Here is a 12441-nt window from a genome sequence, read left to right on the forward strand (position 1 = left end):
ATTTTTCACAACGACTACGACCATTTTGGAATTCATTCAAGCTTTGGTATCGTGACTATCTTTTGGCCAGGTTGGAGCTGTAGAGTGCCATTGAGTCCTATGGAAGGCTTCCAAAATCATTAATTGAAGGTTTCAAAGCCAGAAAGGTTTTCGCGCTGTTTACGAACGTTCCGAAAATGTCGTGACTTTTGGAACATAACCACAATATTTTTGTATGACCGAGAAAAGAATTTTCTCGTGACATTTTCGCACATCAGAAATTATCATGGTTACTCCGAATTTTTTTCCAATCGGGATTTTAACCACCCAAAATTCGTTGTTTAATGAATGGGCCCTAATCAGATGATTACGTTCAGTGTTTAACCTGTATCTGGTTGGAAAAATCTAATTACTTATAGGTTTCTATGGGTTACTGCTCAGGTGCAAATCTGCCCAGTGTTTATAAATGAGCCTCAGTATGTTTTATTACATAACTCCCCAAAAATCTTCTAACTGCCAGTAAACACTCTTTTACTGAATAGCAGTATGGAATATTTCCCTGAAAATAAATGTATTTTTACTGCTGCTCAAAAATAGCACATTTAGATTCTCACCCATTCACCTTTTACTCTTTCATTCAAATCAGTACCTGCTGTTTGTGTTAGTAGAATAAAAAATAAAAAAAGCAATTTGTCTGAAAATACCAGTCTCTACAGTACAGCACAGCACACCAAAATGTATTTTTGTTTAAATTACATCTGTACTGACAATGGCTTGTCACAAAAACATTTCTCAGATATTGTGTAACATGGGTAATTACATGGATTGCTATGCTGACCTAAAATATCATTACACAAGAATACAAGCCAATATATGGGAGCAATCCAGGGAATTGATGCCCCATGCAATTCAAACGTAGCTTGTCACCGGATTGAGTGGAAGTATATTATCGTTCCCATTGGACACAAGATTGGCATATTTGATTTTTAATTTAATACAATGATAATGAGTAAGGTTGCCACTCACCCAGTATTTTACTGGCCTAGCTGGTAAAATACCAGCCAAGACCACAGCTGGTATACTAGTAACCACTAGTAATCCGCCTCTGGCCCAACTCAGATCCCCTCTCCCAAATGCACCTGCTCCCCCTCTAGGCTTCCAAACTCATGAAATTTGGTTCAATGTGGCCTCACTTACCTCTGACCCCGCCCCCAATTGCATCATTGACCCACCCCTGATATCACAGACCCGCACCTTCGGAAACTTTTCCCCCGCTTAGCAAGTGGCAACCATAATGATGAGTATGACAATAAAGATGTTTCTATCCCAGTAAGAGGAGTAACTTTCTCACCCTTGCACACATGCAGTCACTCCACTGAGGTTTTTCTTTTATCCATTAAAATCCCAGAATGCTCTGCAATGGCTCAGAAAAAAAAAATCTTAAATGCCAGCAAACCATAAAAAGGGCAGTCAAATTCAAAGAATATTTGCACAAAATACATCTGCAACAACGCTAATAACCCATAATTTCCAGCTGTTCCGTTTCTCTTTTATTTAAAGACATTGGGTCAAGGAGTAGGTGACTAAGCAATTACATGAAAGCAATGTTTCGCGCACAGGCATTGGCTGCATTTGTTACTCTTGATAAAATCTTTTACTCTGGGTGATGAATTTTAAATAGCATGAAAGAGATCTGTGGTCTCACACTGTTTGCTGTATCTTCTTTTGAAATCCAGCAGAACATTTACCATGGCAGTCTGCTTTTGCTGAATTAACATTGTTTCCACAATTAAATTTTCTGCTAAATTGAAAACACCTTTTGTAATGTTATTCTGTTACAAATCTACAGTGTTTATTCTGTGACCTACATATCATAAATTGTTCAAGTTGAGTTCCAAAAATGATTGATCCTGAAATGCCATCCTCATTAACATGAGCTTTTGGGAACCACATCCTTGTGGCTATGAGTTTTGCACATATCCAATACAACACATATACAGAATACATTGCATGCATAGACCTTTACTTTCTCTCATATTTTATGGATATGTATTAAAATTTATGTCAATCATCTATCTAAGTTCCCACAAACTACTCAATGCCTCCAGCTCCAGCGCTATTGCAGATGGTAAGTAGGGGGTCTGCCTTGCCTGTCCCAGTACTGCACTCTGCAATTACCTCCAAATTTTCAATCCAAAGAGCGTTTTTAGGTAGCCTATGATGACAATTAAAGGGGCACAATCTTGAATAATTGAATTGCTTGGCCCTCTCTTTTTTATTATATATTCAAAATGTCCGTTACTGTGCACCAACCGAAACACAAAGACCAGTACAGAAAAAGAGGGTCTTGGACACATTATTAGGACTTATAGCCTAAGGGAGAGAATTGAGACATGTTCACAATATTCTATGCCAGCCTTGATTTAGTGATAAGAGGCACCCTGTTCCCAAAAACAATGTTACAAAATCTCATAGGCATGTAGCTAAGAATCAAGCAGATCACATTTCTTTGACCTGAAAGTTTAGAGTATTCATAAGTAGACATTAGTAGCAACCATTGTTTGCTGTTAGCTCATAAAAAGATTGTGGCAAGCAATAGGAAAATGTGGCCATTGAACAGAGGTTTTGATACAGATAAATTAAGGGATAAAAGCTGTATGCTAACATGCATGTTTTAGGATTGATATTGAAAAGGAAATGGAAGAAATTAGCACCACAGCTGTGTAGACACAATTAATTGACTGTATTATCTTGGAAAAGATTATGAATGAAAAAAAATTCAAACCATCAAAGAAAGTTATGGGGGCTTTTGAATGCCAAGTCCTAGATTAGGGAAAGCTAAGTAAACGGATTACCATAAACCCTAAAGTTTCACAAGGTGTATCCATTCAGCAACCCTATACTGAACAGAGTAGAGAAAGGAAGAAAGAGTGGATTACAGTGGGGCTTGAAAGACAGGTTTTAAGATTTAAACCATGCAGATGACATCTGTTTATCAGTACAAAAGTTTGGGCATATGAACAATGAGCCTTCTAAGTTGGAGAGAGAAGAAAAAACGTTTAGGGCTAAGGATAAATGCTATAAAGACCAAAGAGAAGAAGCAGAATGTTACTATTAATACCACTTCTGAGGTGGCCAAGAGGAAAATGGAGAGAGTAAACTTCTTTGTATACCTGGGCAGTGTAGTGACAAAAGGTGCTGAGGAGGGTATCAAGTTTAAAAAAAATCAACAAGATATCAACTTCAGGTTTTGTAAATCATTGCCTTGGTCTAAATTTACAAGTAATGAATATCTATAGTGGGGGGCAAATCAACAATCTATAAAATAGCAGATCAAATGAAAGAAATGGCACTGGATTGGTCATACTTTATGCAAGCTTGCTAAAGACATAAAAAAGACTGCCCTAGGTTAGAAATCCCAAAGTGTTTACATACACTAGGGCTCTATGGAATGTGCCCTACTGTCAAATGTCAACAATCACGACTCTATATATCACCTAATGAAGTGTACATTGTAAATTTGCTGTAATTTGACATGTTTCATAATCACTAAACATATAGCTCCTGATAATTTATTCATGCAAGACTGTACTTTAGTTTGAGTAACTTTGTCTAAGTTTGATGCTACACGTCACAATAATACCCATAATACATATGAAATGGCTTTTTCCTTTTCACATTTCAAGCTTCCTTTCATTTTACTTAATAATAATTGTGCAACTGTTCCGACTAGACATTATTGAATGCTGTGGTCTCCAGAGTTATTAACATTCAATTCCTTTGGCAGTAACAGGATGCAGAACTAATCTGGGCAAGTTTTAGTTTTGTTTTATCTGCAATTAGCTCAAAATTTAGAAACCAGGAACATTTTCTTTGCACGACGAGGATTATTTATTAAACACTGATAGAGTTGATAGTGTCCAATAGTGTTGAATGAATGCAAATGAGTTATTTCCATTTAATAATACAAATGTTTTAGTTATTTTTCAATGTACACAGTAGCAGCTTTATAATTATGTCATGCAATATGCTTTAGTTACGTATATACCCACTGGCATGCTCCATCGCTGAAATGATAAAATATGTCTTATAAATGCCAGTAATATGGAATCTGAATGCTCTACCAGCACTTATTTTTATTTCTCTTTATTTCAGAACCTTCACTAAAGCAGAATTTGCAAAGTTTTTACTTCTATTTCTCTCACTGCTTGCCATGCAGTTTTAGTTGTGTTTTCTGTGGGTTGCCTTTATTGCCAGTGTCTGCTTGTCACAGGTACTGTATTTTTTAGTCATTTTGTTTTTTATTAAAATATGCTACAGTATTTTTAGCTCTCCCTTTCCTTCCTCCAGAGCTAATTATGTAAATGGATTTAACATTTAGCTGATCATAAGGGAACCAAAATTGAGTAACTCAAGAGAATAAAGGACAAATTTAACTAATTTCCAATTTGAAATTCAAGGTTTTTGTGTCAAAAATTGCAAATTTTAATACAAGTTTTCAAAACTCGAACTTTAGAGATTTATTAATCTCCCCCATAAAAACAACCCTAATTTTTATAAATCTGTCCCTTAAGTATCAAAAAAGTTAAATCAGTTCAGTTTTTGTTTAAATATTATATAATCTTACTCTGACTATACTTATGTTTAACATTACTTGGATTTAATTTATTAACCCTTAGCTTGCCAATTGCATCGTTATTTGTAGGCAATGCTTGACATAAATTACAATGGAATGCATAAATGAAAAATCTACAGTTAACTCCCTGACTACAGGCATTTATTGTCAGAGGAAAAGGATTAATGACAGCTACGGTTACTAAATAATAATAATAATAATGCTTTTTACATACATTATGCATATTTAGTGTGGAAGAAACAACAGTTTGTCTTCTTGGATGGAAAGGCACTCAAGGAAAATTAAGTGAGTGATAAGATATTTTTCAGCCCACAAATTAAAAATCTAAATACTATCTTCATTTTTTAAGGACGTTCCATTGTTACCCAATTCTTTTAAAAAGTATACAGTGTTTTTATTTGGGTTTATAAACATCAGTTTCATTTCAACAAAAAACTTTTGATATAACATTTAATTTATTTTATGATTATAAAAAGACTTTGCCTAACACATTGCCCAGGCTCCCTCAATCAATCTATTCCCTTACCAGATAGGGAACAAATTACTTCTGGTGATGCCCTTTCCAACAGATTCTTCATGTAAGTCAAGTTCAAGCAATGAAAAAATAGTCTATAGGTAAGGCAAGCCTTTAAAATGACAAACACTGTTACAAGAATAGTAATTATATAATAGCGTTAAAATGCTGTGTAGTAAGCCATAAATGACCCCTTAAAGCAGGGAACCCCAACCTTTTATACTTGTGAGCCACATTCAAATGCCATAGAGCAATAATTGGCTATTTAATAGCCCCTATGTGCTCTGGCAGTCTACAGAAGGCCCTGTTTGGCATTATACAACCAAAACGTGCCTCTAAGCCAGGAATTCAAAAATAAATACCTGCTTTGAGCCCACTGGGATCAACATCCAAGGGGTTAGTGAGCAACATGTTGCCCCCGAGTCACTGGTTGGGGATCACTGCATTAAAGTATTAATAAATGAGCCAAGAAATTAGTTATCTGTACAAGAGCAATCAAAATGCTATACTTACTTTGTGAAACAAAGCCACTGCATTCTTTCTTGCTGAGTTGGTCCAATCAAGGGGCAACTCTTTTTCTATAAAAAGAAACACATTTGAAAAAAGCTATTAATTGCTCATTTAAGAAATGTTTACAATCTTACATCAAAAATGTGAAATCTGATTTAATATATTTACATATACTTATCTAATGAGATTGGTAGGGAAGGAAATGTTTTTACATTCCCAATTTTCATCTTTACTGGTTCCTTGTCATGGTGTGCAGATGGCTCTTTGCGGTGCCCTGGAAAAGAAAATACATTATTATTTAAAGAAGAAGAAAGGAAACTAAGTTGTAGAAGAATAATAGAGAAATTGAATAAATGAGACAAGTTTGGGCTTTAAAATATGCAGAATTAACTGAGACAGGGAGGAGTCTACGGGAAACAATCAGTACCCTACTTTTTCCAGCTGGTTAAAACTGTTCTCTATCTCTTCTATAAGGAATTTGATTTCTACTTGCTCAATACTCCAGTATTCGTATAAAACATATCTAAAAGGTAAACTGAGCCACTGAAATGCTCAGATATATTAAGTAGCATGCATGTTTCCTGCATACATGCAAAGGCAAAGTCTACTTTTTATAGTACTGTATTATTATGACCTTTAATGAATTTTTAGTGAATACTGAATTGTTTTCAACGTGTAAATTAACTAAGGGTAGTTAACAAGATGCCATGAAGCAGTGAGCTATAAATATATTCCATGCGGCAGAATCTAATTAGTATTATTAAGTTCACTTTTTTGAACGATTAAAATTCATTTTTAATATTCCCAGGACTACTATGGACCAATTCCATACGATTTGGTATCAATTTAGGTCATATTAATTTGTCTAATATTTCTTTATTAAGAATTTCCAAGCTGAATATATATTTAGTATTGAGCATTTATAACTATGTGTTAAATATGCAGAAATAAAAAAAATTACACAGTCACCAGCTTTACTGTATTGTTTTCTTGTGATGCTAAGGTTCCAAGAACTGTCTCTTAATTCTGCTTACTTTTTATTTAAGCCAGGTATGATGTCTCATTCTTTCTCTTTCATATATTCTTCATCATATTTATCTTGATTTTCTGTTCTTTCCTCTTTAAATAGTAAGTTATTTTCTTTTCAAAAAAAGCCAGATTTATACCAAACACTGCCATTTCTTGAGAACAGGGCACAACACAAACACTTTAGTAATTCTTTGAGTGCAACTTTATAGCATCCACTTCATTTATTTACCCGTATTCCATCTTAATATGTAAACGTATGGACAAAATATTGTGGGAAGCTGTGCTGAAATCTGAACAAACCATCTCAGAAGTATTTCTAGGGGTAAAGCTGGAAGGGAAAACATTTATGGGGCTATATAGGTTCTGGCACAGCTTTGTACCTCATTAGTGTCCCTATTTAAAGGGGACCTAGTGAAGTATACTTTAACTCTAGCTTTATTTCAGCATACATTTTGTGCATCAGAACAGCAAGACTACCGACTATTAGAGCAAATGGACAGCTGGAATCTGCCAATAATGTTTGATCCAAACTTTCGAAAGCACCAAAAATATTTAACAACTCTGCAATGTCACTAATGAATAGAATAATTTGGTTAAACTCAATAATGTTGAAATGTTTGAAGTAAAAAAGAAAATATCATAGACACAAAGAAAGAAAAACTAAATCTATAATAATTAGAAGACGTCTGTTTTTAGTAGCTGTTTAAAACATGTATTTACATTATTATACTGGGACATTAAGATGGAAGTTATAGATATATTTATTGTCATAGATTTAAAGATTCTTTAAACCTATTACAAATGGGCTTATTTATCAGTATATTTATCAGTTTGCAAATTTGAGTTTGTCTTTCTAAATTGAGTAAACTCGCATATTGAGTTGCTTATTTATTAATGATGAAAACTTGTTCGAACAAAAAAACTTGAATACCTCGAATTTTAGAGTTTACACACTCAAATATCTTGAATTAAAAATATGGCTTGACTTAGCCTAGCACAATTCCCCTTGACTTCTATAGAAACTTTCAAGCTTTTAGATGGCATTTTTTACATTCCAGTTTTGGGGTTTTTTGCACTTAATACTGTATATACCAAACATTTGAGTTACCATAATTCAAATACAAGTTTTTTTAGTGCAAAGAAAAACTTGAATAATAAAAGAAAATCAAAATAGAATCACCCCCCAAATGTTGATTTTCTCAGTCTTTCTTCATTTACAGCAGTTATAGTACGCCTTGAATTGATTTATAAAATGATAAATAATCAATAAGGTATTTCAAGAAATTTTCAGACTTCAGACAAGACAGCTATGGGACTTTTTTCCAGGAATTGAAACAATATGCCATAATCATTATGTGTCAGGTGATGAAGTGCAACTGATCAAAGGAAATAAACAGCAAGGGCTTAATAAACTCATAAACACATATTTTACTGATATGATAGCTATATAGGTAATGCAAGAGTGCAGATAAGAGTCTAGTTTCTGTGATAACAGATAGACTTTATACAATATTATATTTTATATAGCCACAGCTACTTGTTCATCATAACACATCCATCCCTGCCCAAATGGAATTTACAGTGCACTCACACACTATGTTTAGTCTGACCAGGAGTCAAATAATATACTTGTATGGTTTTTGATAAAAAGTGTAAGTACAGAAGAACATCATGTGAACACCACAATTCCCTTGCTCAGAATTAAAATCAAGGTCCCAGTGCTACAAGACTAGAGTTAGTGTTCCGCAAAAGCCATATACCCTCAAGCAAAAAAAAACCATAACTTTTATTTCATACTTTTTATGTTTAACATTGAATAAATCTCACTAAAGACTAAATATTAAAGCAATAATACCAGTTAAAAATATGTGAAGTAGAATCATAATAATTGTGTGTATCTGTTAAAGTACAAATAAAAAACAAGAATGCAATCAAAAATAAGCAAATAAAAACAAAACATTTAATTTTAATATATATAGCTATATCCATAGAAAGCACTCACAGCATCAGACCCACAAAAATAGATCACAAATATTTATCCAGTACCCATATCAATGTGTTTCAATCCCCACAGGATTGCTGCCAGGAAATAAATATATATATATATATATATATCTATATATAAAATATTTATTATATATAGCGTATATTTATTAAATTAAAAACCATCTTCTACATCTCATGCTAACCTTCTCTAGAAGCTTAAGGATTCTCTGAGGTTTCTGTTAATATATTTGCTTAATTTAATGTCCGTTTGTGTAGAGGTAATTTACAGTGAAGCACAGTTATTTAGGATGTAAAGTAAGATATAAAGTCCAACACGGGATCTTTAAACATATTTACACAACTGTTTCATATTTAAGAGTGAAAAAAGTAACAGATGGGGATTTGCTTTAATTATTCTTTGGCCATATTAATGGTTTTCAGATCACTTAATTTGAAAGAAGTGTCAGTCATTACATAGTTTAATGTTACAAATGAGAGCAGGTGCAGCTGCAAACAGTCCCTAATTAACAATTTAATTTAAATGTTATAACACATTTCTGTACAGCAAATGACTCCCAGAGGTAAGGAGGTATACTGCTTTTATAGCAACTTCTATGTTCCCCTGAATTTAATTATTCAAGCATTAACAAATGACCGAAGTATGCCAACACTTCCAAAGTATATTGATTGTTACTTTCAGATTAGCCACAGTGAAATATTTTTTTATTGACATACTATTTGTAGATTTAATGTAAAATATACTTTGAGAAATGTGGCCATGATTTATGACATCATTACTCGTGAGCCACAGTCAAATGTAAAAAGACTTGGAGAGCAACACAAGCACCATAAAAGTTCATGGAGGTGCCAAATAAGGGCTAAGATTGGCTATTAGGGGCCTCTATGCACACTATCAGCTTACAGGGGGCTTTATTTGGTAGTAAATCTTGTTTTTATTCAACTAAAATTGACACCAAGTCAGGAATTTATCCTGGGGGGTTGGTGAGCAACATGTTGCCCCGAGCCACTGGCTGGGGATCACTGACATACTGTAGGCTATTCAACTTTTCCACTAAAAAGTGTATTTACTCTCTTAAAATATATATAATAAGAACCGCACTAGAGACAATGCTTATCTTGGTCAGCCAGTACGATGTATGCATTTCAAATCACAAAATTGCAGCTTCTCACAGTGATCAAACATAGTATAGTTCTAGTATATTAGAGCACAAAAGCCTTGGCAAGTCCATGGAAAAGAAGCCAAGTTCTTTTTTGTTCCATTTTTATGAGTTTCCCCTCATACCTAATTTCTGTATTGTAGGTAGAGCTGAAATGTTGACAAAGACATACCAGACAGGTCTATTCTGTACATAGTCACATACAAGATTTAACTTATTCTTTACAAATATTAATAGTTTGCAGCCAGCATGGTTTGAATTAACAAGAAGAAGAAGGTGTAACAGAACTTTTTCTTTGAATACACTTCCTTAGGGATTGGCATACTGCAGAAATGTGCTGAAAGGCATACTGAAGAAAATTTAGCTGAAAGGCATTGGACTGCTCAGTTACTTGTTATTTTGTCTGTTAATTATATCTGACCACACAAAGTAAAATTGTGGAATACATTAATGCTTGTTGATATTTAAATGACTCCACAAAGATAAGTGAATCATGTAAAGAGGGTCACCCTTTCATAATGAATTATCTATGATTATCACATGATTTCACATTGAATTTAAAAGCAAATAAATACATGGTATATTTACAAGGTGTTTTAATCCAAATTCAAGTTTCAAGAAGTGATAATATGAGTGTGTTCATATTGTGAATATACAACTGAATTTGGAATGACAGGAAATGCTAAAAGTATTCTTTTTAAAAATGGCCTAATGATAGGTATACTTTAAAAAACAGCTAACCCCACTTGGTGACTGATGAGGGCCCTTTCCCTGCTCAACTGTCTCAATGCCATTGGTACAATGAACCCACTGTAATGGACCCCAAATGTTAAACATGTTAAACATGGAGGTTTGTTTGTGTGCATCATTGAGCATTTAATTTCCAGTATTAAGCTTCCTGGTGGCCATCAATACAGAAGGAATGGAATTCGATCTGGTTCTGGTTTCCAATACACATGTTTCTGGTTGGCAATAAACTCCAGGGTGCCTAACAACAAATGTTATATTACCAAAGATAGAAACCAGCAGTCATGCTAAACAGCTTTGGATTTGGAGTCCAGGTACAGGGGGTCTGCAGAATTTTAACCAATGGCAGTGGAAGGGAGTGGAAGGGACAGGGGATTCCAGATATAAACTAAAAGATATAAACAATACTGAAGTACATAATTTGAAAACTGATAGCAATATTAGTGATCTTTCTTCATCCCTATTCAGTTAATACAAATAATGTGAGTTTTCCAAAAATAATTTAAATCCATTTGTTCAAAAAACTACCATCTTGCCAATTTGGTGCCATTATTCAAAAAAGCATCCTGTTTTCACTCTTATAACCATAGGCCTGTTAGTTTGATATCTGTGGGGAGAAAACATATGGAGGGAGAAGTAAAGGATTAGATATCACAAAACTCATTTACCACCTCAATGCAGTTGTTAAAAAATTAATACAGATGGCATTCATTTATTAAAGGCACTTACATCCAGATACTCCTGTTGCACTCCCCTAAAGTTGCACTTGGTTGTTATTTGATTAAATTATGAAATATTGACCAGGCACATATTATTTGTACAAAATATGGTGGAAGCACATAAAAAATAAAAATAATACAACCGATAGTGTGTAAAGTTCAAATATTATTACCCCTTAGAATATAGTGCCCAAAAGAGCAATAAAGTGCCACGTGCAAGTAGTACCATTTGGTAGGTATGCTCGCTTACCAGACCCATATGTAAATTCACTAAAGTAAACAATCACTGTGTGATCAACATCCGTTGTAACAAATGGACACCTCCTTATCAACAGATTATAGAAAGAGAATGGAAATACATCAAGGGGTATATTTATCATGCTGTGTAAAAAGTGGAGGGAAGCATTACCGGTGATGTTGCTCAGGGCAACCAATCAGCAATTAGATTTCCACAGTTAGAAAATCAAATCAAAGCATCTGATTGGCTGCTCTAAGCAACATCACCGGTGATGTTTTACTCCACTTTTTACACAGCATAATAAATATACCCCATAGTGTAACACATTTTATGAAGAACAAGAACACAGGCTCCTCACAAAAATGAGTTCATATCATATCAGGATATAGCTCATTTAGTAGTCATTGGCCATATTATTTGTACTTGGATGGAGAACTGACTGAAAGATAAATTACATGGAACATTTTCTAGTTGGACTAGTGACTACCTCAGGGCTCTGAGATCAGAGATCACCTGACAGGAAGTAATCAGCTCTAACTGTAAAAGGTGCCCCTGTAAAAGAAGTGTGGGAGCAAAAGAAAGAACTTTGTTCATTAATTGGCTGCTGTGATCTAACATGTTTGTATGCCCTTGGTTTGTTTGTGTGCACTGTGAATCATAGGGGGAGGCTCTAAGTACTTAAATTACAATTTTCTATTTAGCATTACCAAATGGCACATACTGCTAAAAATTATATTTTTATGAAAATTGTTTATTTAGATGAAGCAGAGTTTTACACATAAGCAATATATTTTGATAGAATCCTACACTGTTTGGAGGTATAGATTTCCTTTATAGCTGCAAAAAGTTTTGAAGGAATAGTCACTATTCCAAATCCTGTGACATATAAAGGATGCACAGCAATA

The 12441-nt window shown here is 34.0% G+C and overlaps 1 protein-coding gene across 1 annotated transcript in view; it reads right to left on the bottom strand.

The window, feature by feature from the left end:
• sgcz (sarcoglycan zeta) overlaps positions 1-12441 on the bottom strand; it is a 390798-nt gene that overhangs the window by 134663 nt on the left and 243694 nt on the right. Inside the window, exon 3 of the mRNA XM_018095591.2 lies at positions 5643-5707. The gene's annotated coding sequence lies outside the window, so the exon portion shown is untranslated. The remainder of the gene's footprint in view (positions 1-5642; positions 5708-12441) is intronic.

Source organism: Xenopus tropicalis, chromosome 1 (assembly GCF_000004195.4).
Source record: "Xenopus tropicalis strain Nigerian chromosome 1, UCB_Xtro_10.0, whole genome shotgun sequence".
NCBI classification, from domain to species: domain Eukaryota; kingdom Metazoa; phylum Chordata; class Amphibia; order Anura; family Pipidae; genus Xenopus; species Xenopus tropicalis.